The sequence below is a fragment of the Chiloscyllium plagiosum genome, unplaced genomic scaffold, assembly GCF_037043375.1.
Source record: "Chiloscyllium plagiosum isolate Xiang-an unplaced genomic scaffold, Cpla_swu_hap1 HiC_scaffold_16, whole genome shotgun sequence".
Taxonomy (NCBI): Eukaryota; Metazoa; Chordata; class Chondrichthyes; order Orectolobiformes; family Hemiscylliidae; genus Chiloscyllium; species Chiloscyllium plagiosum.
Window position 1 is genome coordinate 11,653,286 of NW_028270154.1, and position 8,947 is coordinate 11,662,232.

An 8,947-nucleotide genomic window follows, 5' to 3' on the forward strand; every position below is an offset into this window, starting at 1 on the left:
TTACTCCCAGTGCTAAGAACTAGTGATGGCAGGAATAGGAGGATAGAGCAGATGAATGCATGGCTGAGGAGCTGGTGTATGGGAGAAGGATTCACATTTTTGGATCATTGGAAGGTGTTTTGGGGTAGAAGAAGGATGGATTGTACCTGAATTGGAAGGGGACTTTATACTGGCAGAGAGATTTGCTAGAATTGCTTGGGAAAATTTAAACTAGTAAGGTGGAGGGTGGGACCCAAGGAGATAGTGAGGAGAGAGAACAATCTGAGACTGGTATTGTTGAGAATAAAGGCAAGTCAAACAGTCAGGGCAGGCAAGGACAAAGCAGAGAACAAGGTAGGACTGATAAACTGCATTTACTTCAATGTAAGGGGCCTAACAGAGAAGGCAGATGAACTCAGGGCATGGTTAGGAACATGGGACTGGGATATCATAGCAATTACAGAAACATGGCTCAGGGATGGGCAGGTCTGGCAGCTTAATGTTCCAGGATACAAATGCTACAGGAAGGATAGAAAGGGAGGCAAGAGAGGAGGGGGAGTGGCATTATTGACAAGGGATAGCATTACAGCTGTGCTGAGGGAGCATATTCCTGGAAATACATCCAGGGAAGTTATTTGGGTGGAACTGAGTAATAAGAAAGGGATGATCACCTTATTGGGATTGTATTATAGTCCCCCTAATAGTCAGAGGGAGATTGAGAAACAAATTTGTAAGGAGATCTCAGCTATCTGTAAGAATAACAGGGTAGTTATGGTCGGGGATTTTAACTTTCCAGCATAGACTGGGACTGCCATAGTGTTAAGGGTTCAGATGGAGAGAAAATTGTTAATTTTTCTGATTCAGTATGTGGATGTACCTGTGAGAGAAGATGCAAAACTTGACCTACTCTTGGGAGGTAAGGCAGGGCTGGTGACTGAGGTGTCAGTAGCGGAGCACTTTGGGGCCAGCGACCATAATTCTATTAGTTTTAAAATAGCAATGGAAAAGGATGGACCAGATCTAAAAGTTGAAGTTCTAAATTGGAGGAAGACCAATTTTGACGGTATTAGAACATAGAACATGGAAAAGTACAGCACAGAACAGGCCCTTTGGCCCACGATGTTGTGCCGAGGTTTAATCCTAATGTAAAATATAGTAACTTAACCTACGTACCCCTCAACTCACTGCTATCCATGTGCATGTCCAGCAGTCGCTTAAATGTCCCGAATGACTCTGCTTCCACCACCACCGCTGGCAATGCATTCCATGCATTCACAACTCTCTGCATAAAGAACCTACCTCCAACGTCTCCTCTATACCTTTCTCATAATATCTTCAAACTATGACCCCTCGTATCAGTCAATCCTGCCCTGGGGAAAAGTCTCTGGCTATCGACTCTATCCATGCCTCTCATTATCTTGTATATCTCGATCAGGTCTCCTCTCTTCCTCCTTCTCTCCAGAGAGAAAAGTCCAAGCTTATTCAACCTTTCTTCATAAAGCAAGCCCTCCAGTCCAGGCAGCATCCTGGTAAACCTTCTTTGCACCCTCTCCAAAGCCTCGGTATCTTTCCTACAATAGGGCAACTAGAACTGGACACAATATTCCAAGTGTGGTCTCACCAGGGCCTTGTAGAGCTGCGGCAAAACCTCGCAGCTCTTAAATTCGATCTCCCTGTTAATGAAAACCAAAACACCATTTGCTTTCTCAACAACCCTATCCACTTGGGTGGCAACTTTGAGAGATCTATGTATTTGCACACCCAGATCCCTCTTCTTCCACACTGCCAAGAATCCTGTCTTTAATCCTATAGTCAGCATTTGAGTTTGACCTTCCAAAATGCATCACTTTTCATTTATCCAGGTTGAACTCCATCTGCCATTTCTCAGCCCAGCTCTGCATCCTGTCTATGTCACGCTGCAGCCTGCAGTAGTCCTCTATACTATCGACCTTTGTGTCATCTACAAATTTACTAACCCCCCCTCAACCTCCTCATCCAAGTCATTTATAAAAACTACAAAGAGCAGAAGCCCAAGAACAGAGCCCTGCGGGACCCCACTCAACACTGTCCTCCAGGCAGAATACTTTCCATCTGCAACTACTCTCTGCCTTCTGTCAGCCAACCAATTCTGAATCCAGATAGCCAAATCTCCCTGTATCCCATACTTCCTGACTTTATGAATGAACCTACCATGGGGAACCTTATCAAATGCCTTGCTGAAGTCCATATATACCACATCCACTGCTTGGCCTTCATCGACCTGTCCTGTCACCTCCTCAAAGAACTCAATAAGACTTGTGAGGCATGACCTGCCCCTGACAAAGCCATGCTGACTGCCTTTAATCCCACTATGCTTTGCCAAATAGTCATAAATCCTATCCCTCAGAATTTTTTCCAAATCTTTGCTGACCAGACATAAGACTGACTGGTCAGTAACAGGGATTTCCCTATTCCCCTTCTTGAAAAAAGGAACAACATTCGCCTCTTTCCAATCCTCCAGTTTGACTCCCGTGGAGAGTGAGGAGGCAAATATCCTCGCCAGTGGCTTAGCAACCTCCTTTCTCACTTCCCGGAGCAGCCTAGGATAAATCTGGTCTGGCTCTAGGGATTTATCAATCTTAATGTTTTCCAAAATTTCTAGCACATCAACTTCATCAATCTTGATCTGGTCAAGACTGTCTCCCAGCTCCTCAAAGTTTTCATTCATAGGTATTAGGCAAGAACTTTCAAAAGCTGATTGGGGGTAGATGTTCACAGGTGAAGGGATGGCTGGAAAATGGGAAGCCTTCAGAAGTGAGATAATGAGATTCCAGAGACAGTATGTACCTGTTAGGGTGAAAGGAAAGGCTGGTAGGTATAGGGAATGCTGGATTTGGTTAAGAAAAAGAAGGAAGCATATGTCAGGTATAGACAGGATAGATCGAATGAATCCTTAGAAGAGTATAAAGGCAGTAGGAGTACTTAAGAGAGAAATCAAGAGAGCAAAAAGGGACATGAGATAGCTTTGGCAAATAGAATTAAGGAGAATCCAAAGGGTTTTTACAAATAAATTATGGACAAAAGGGTGACTAAGGAAAGAATAGGGCCCCTCAAAATCAGCAAGGCGGCCTTTGTGTGGAGCCGCAGGAGATGGGGGAAATACTAAACGAGACTTTTGCTTCAGTATTTACTGTGGAAAAGGACATGGAAGATATAGAATGTAGGGAAATAGATGGTGACATCTTGAAAAATGTCCAAATTACAGAGGAGGAAGTGCATGAAAGTGGATACATCACCAGGACCTGATCAGGTGTACTCTAGAACTCTGTGGGAAGCAAGGGAAGTGATTGCAGGGCCTTTTACTGAGATATTTGTGTCATTAATAGTTACACTTGAAGACGGGAGGTTGGCTAACGTGGTGGACAAGCCAGGGAACTATAGACCAGTGAGCCTAAGGTCGGTGATGGGCAAGTTGTTAGAGGGAATCCTGAGGAACAGGATGTACATGTATTTGGAAAGGCAAGGACTGATTATGGATAATCAACATGGCTTTGTGTGTGGGAAATCATGTCTCACAAACTTGACTGAGTTTTTTGAAGAAGTAGCAAAGAGGATTGATGAGGGCAAAGCGGTAGATGTGATCTATATAGACTTCAATAAGGCATTCGGCAAGGTTTCCCATGGGAGACTGATTGGCAAGGTTAGATCTCATGGAATACAGGGAGAACTAACCATTTGAATACAGAACTGGTTCAAAGGTAGAAGACAGAGGGTGGTGGTGGAGGGTTGTTTTTAAGACTGGAGGCCTGTGACCAGTGGAGTGCCAGAAGGATCGGTGCTGGGTCCTCTACTTTTTGTCATTTATATAAATGATTTGGATGTGAGTGTAAGAGCTATAGTTAGTAAGTTTGCAGATGACACCAAAATTGGAGGTGTAATGGACAGCGAAGAGGGTTACCTCAGATTACAACAGGATCTTGATCAGATGGGCCAATACACTGAGAAGTGGCCGATGGAGTTGAATTCAGATAAATGCGAGGTGCAGCATTTTGGGAAACCAAATCTTTGCAGGACTTATCCACTTAATGGTAAGATCCTTGGGAGTGTTGCTGAACAAAGAGACCTTGGAGTGCAGGTTCATAGCTCCTCGAAAGTGGAGTCACAGGTAGATAGGATAGTGAAGAAGGTGTTTGGTATGCTTTCCTTTCTTGGTCAGAGTATTGAGTACAGGAGTTGAGAGGTCATGTTGCAGCTGTTCAGGACATTGGTTAGACCACTTTTGAAATATTGCGTGCAATTTCTATCAGAAAGATGTTGTGAAACTTGAAAGGGTTCAGAAAATATTTCCAAGAATGCTGCAAGGGTTGGAGGATTTGAGCTATAGGGAGAGGTTGAATAGGCTGGGACTATTTTCCTTGGAGCGTCGGATATAAAAGAGACCTAAGGGGCAACCTTTTCCTGCAGAGGGTAGTACGTGTATGGAATGAGCTGCCAGAGGAACTGATGGAGACTGGTACAATTGCAACATTAAAAGCATTTGGATGTGTATATGGATAGGAAGGGTTTGGAGGGATATGGGTTGGGTGCTGGCAGGTGGGACTAGATTGGGTTGGGATATCTGGTCGGCATGGACGGGTTGGACCAAAGGATCTGTTTCAGAGCTGTGCATCTTTATGACTCTATTTTATTGCATCTATCTCAGAAAGTGCAAATCATAGATTGGATTTTACGGTAATTGTTTCAGCTCTGCAATTGGTGATAATGAGCATGGCCAATAGAGGTCGCTAAAAACAGAACTGGAATTTGGATGAATTAAATAATGAAGCAGGGCTTGCAAATAAGTTTATTTCGAGAATTACCCTGTTTTGTACATTTAAATATGCAGAGAGATGAGGAGTGAAATAAGGCTGTTTGTTGGAGTTGCATCTGTAAATTAAATATCTCAGCACAAATCCTCAACACCCATAGTAAATCCATGATTGGCTGTTGTGTGACTCACTAGTTGCCAGGCAGAGGTGTCTGCTTGTGATTATGTTTTGCAGAATCTGGTGAGAGTAGGTAAACAAAGCCCTAGCCCAGAAGCCTGAACATAGTACCAGGTTGACATTACAAACTGAAGGAGTGCAGCATTGTGAAAGATGCTGGCGTCCGGTTGCTAGTTTTAACAGGGGGTTCCACCTGTCCACTCAGGTGGATGTAAAGGATCCCATTCCTCTAGTTCAAGGAAAGATTAGGGGATTCTCTCTCTGTTGTACTGTGACCATGACTATCCAGAAGGACAAGGGCAGCAGATACACAGAGTCATGGAGTCATAGAGATGCACAGCTCGGAAACAGACCGTACGGTCTACCCCGTCCATGCTGACCAGATATCCCAACCCAATCTAGTCCCACCTGTCAGCACCCGGCCCATATCGCTCCAAGCTCTTTCTATTCATATACACATCCAAATGCTTTATAAATGTTACAATTGTACCAGCCTCCACCACTTCCTCTGACAGCTCATTCCATACATGTTCCACCCTCTGCATGAAAAAGTTGCCCCTTAGGTCTCTTTTATATCATTCTCCTCTCATCCTAAACCTATGCCCTCTAGTTCTGGACTCTCTGACCCCAGGGAAAAGACTTTGTCTATTTATCCTATCCATGCCCCTCATAATTTTGTAAACCGCTACAGGCCTCAGCCTGTTCAGCCTCTCCCTATAGCTCAAATCCTCCAACCCTGGCAACGTCCTTGTAAATCTTTTCTGAACCCTTTCAAGTTTCACAACATCTTTCCGATAGGAAGGAGACCAGTAATGGTAACACCACTTGAAGCCACTCACTATCCTGACTTGAAAATATATCACTTCCTTCAGTGTTGCTGGATCAAAATCCTCAAACTCCCTCCCTAAGGGCATTGTGGGTCCACCTTCAGCACATGGACTGCAGTGGTTCAAGAAGGCAGCTTACCCCTACCTTCTCAAGGGGCAACTACCTATGGACAAAACTCACATCACATGAATAAATGAAAATAAAACTTTTTATCAGAATCACGAAAAGCAGAACAACTGGTCATTATTACCTTGTTATCTGTGGGGCTTCCTGTGTGCAAATTGGTTGCTATGTTTCCTATATTACAATAATTCAAAAAGTAATTCAAAAGCAATTCACTGTAAAGTGCTTTGGAGCATCCTTACGGTGGTGAAAGGTATATACATTCCCTTATACAATCGCTGAAAAGTGAAATAGTCTTAATATATTGGTATGTTCAGCTTGAAGATAAATAGAGCCGTTTGCTACAGTAAGGAGTTAGATCATCAAATTGCTAATAAAAAAGCACCTTATTTTAAACAATACTCTTCTGTCTGGCTGGTTCCCATCTCCCTTAAGCCTCCATACATTTGAAATCATTCCAAATACTGCTGCCAAAACTCTAACATGAATTGAGCTTCCTTTGCAACCCTCGCCATGTCCACTGAACTATAAAGGCTCCCTATCTGACAGTGCTGCAACTTCAGAGTGCTCATCTTTATTTTTTAGTCCCTTCATGACCTTGCCCCTCCCAATCTTTCGAACCTCCCTCAGGCCCACTCTCTCCAACAGAACAGTGCTCTTGTGATTCCTGAGTTGAAGAACTCTGTCAACAGTGGGCCACACCAAAAGCTCCAAAATTTACTTCCTGTGAGCCTTCCCCCCCTCTCTACGCCCTTCTCCCTTCCTTTAGGACAGTCCTTAAAACCACATTGTTTAACCAGGTTTTTGGTCACCTGTGCCAATGCACCATTTCGGACTGTCTCCACATTTGCTGTTGTGGTGCAGTTTGATTTGTGTTAAAACATTAAAGATGTTTTATAAAGGTTTAGGATGTTTCTGTTTGACTTTGGCTGCAGTGCTGCCAGCTACAGGCAGATGGCATCAACATCAAATCCCAGAAACCCAACTACAAATGGTCAACACTGATTGGCTTTGAGTGACTCACTAGTTGCCAGGGGGAAGTCTCTGCCTGAGATTATGTTTTGTAGCATCAGGTGACAGAAGCTAAACCGTTCAACATATAAACTGAGTACTCCCTGCTATTGGTCAGCACTCTTGACTTTGATTTGTCACAAATTGTTTATCCAACATCTGGTATCAGATGAGCAAGAATTCCTTTAAATTAAACATTAGGAAGGCTGAAGCCATTGTTCTCATCCCCACTACAAACTCTGCTACCCCCCCCCCCGCCCCCCCTCCCCCCAATAAATAGAGTCATAGAGATGTACAGTACGGAAACAGACCCTTCAGTTCAACTCGTCCATGCCGACCAGATATCCCACCCTAATCTAGTTCCACCTGCCAGCACCTGGCCCATATCCCTCCAAACTCTTCCTATTCATACACCCCATCCAGATGCCTTTTAAATGCTGCAATTGTATCAGCCTCCACCACATCCTCTGGCAGCTCATTCTATACACGTACCACCCTCTGCATGAAAAGATTGCCCCTTAGGTCTCTTTTATATCTTTCCCCTCTCACCCTAAACCTATGCCCTCTAATGTTTAATAATCCAAACTATTGGAGTTGTGGTATCTTATTTGTTCCCAAGGTGAGCTGATCCATATTACTGACACAACTCACACTCCCATAATAGCATTATACTTCACTCTATACACAGAAGCCCCCTGCACCCTAAACCCCAGTTTTACTGCTACAGAAACTTTAAATTCCTGCCTTTGTTACCTCTACCTTCCAACACACCTTCTGGTTGGAATCTCACATGCACCCTAACAGAAGAGACCACCATTCAAGGCTGGCCAGCCAAGAGGGGACGCTGAGGATAGGCAGAACACAGGCTTCCTCAGCCAGTATTTCATAGAATCCCAATAGTGTGGAAGCAGGCCATTTGGCCCTCTGAAGATCATCCCACCCAGACCCACAACTCCACTCTATCCCTGCATTTCCCATGGTCAGTTATATAAATGCTTTGGACGTGAACATAGGAGGTATAGTTCGCTAGTTTGCAGATGACACCAACATTGGAGATGTAGTGGACAGTGAAGAAAGTTACCTCAGACTTCAATGGGATCTTGATCATATGGGCCAAAGGGCTGAGGAACAGCAAATGGAATTTAATTTAGATAAATGTGAGGTGCTGCATTTTAGAAAGGCAAATCAGGCAGGACTTATACATTGAATGGTAAGGGTCCGAGGGAGTGTTGCTGAACAAAGAGACCTTGGAGTGCAGATTCATAGCTCCTTGAAACTGGAGTCTTGAAAGAAAGCAGTTTGGTATGCTTTCCTTTATTGGTCAGAGCATTGAGTACAGGAATTGGGAGGTCATGCTGCAGCTGTACAGGACATTGGTTAGGCCACTGTTGGAATATTGCGTGCAATTCTGGTCTCCTTCCTATCGGAAGGATGTTGTGAAACTTGAAAGGGTTCAGAAAAGATTTACAAGGATGTTGCCAGGGTTGGAGGATTTGAGCTGCAGGGATAGGCTGAATAGGCTGGGGCTGTTTACCCTGGAGCATCAGAGGCTAAAGTGTGACCTTATAAATCTTTATAAAGTCATGATGGGCATGGATAGGATAAATAGACAAGGTATTTTCCTTGCAGTGGGGGAGTCCTGAACTAGAGGGCATAGGTTTAGGGTGACAGGGGAGGGATACAAAAGGGGCCTAAGGGGCAACCTTTTCACACAGAGGGTGGTGCGTGTATGGAATGAGCTGCCAGAGGAAGTGGTGGAGGCTAGGACAAATACAACATTTAAAAGGCATCTGGATGGGTCTAGAGGGATATGGGCTGGGCGCTGACAAGATTAGATTTTAGATTAGATTACAGTGTGGAAACAGGCCCTTCGGCCCAACAAGTCCACACCGACCCGCCGAAGCGCAACCCACCCATACATTTACCCCTTACCTAACACTACGGGCAATTTAGCCTGGCCAATTCACCTGACCTGCACATCTTTGGACTGTGGGAGGAAACCGGAGCACCCGGAGGAAACCCACGCAGACACGGGGAGAACG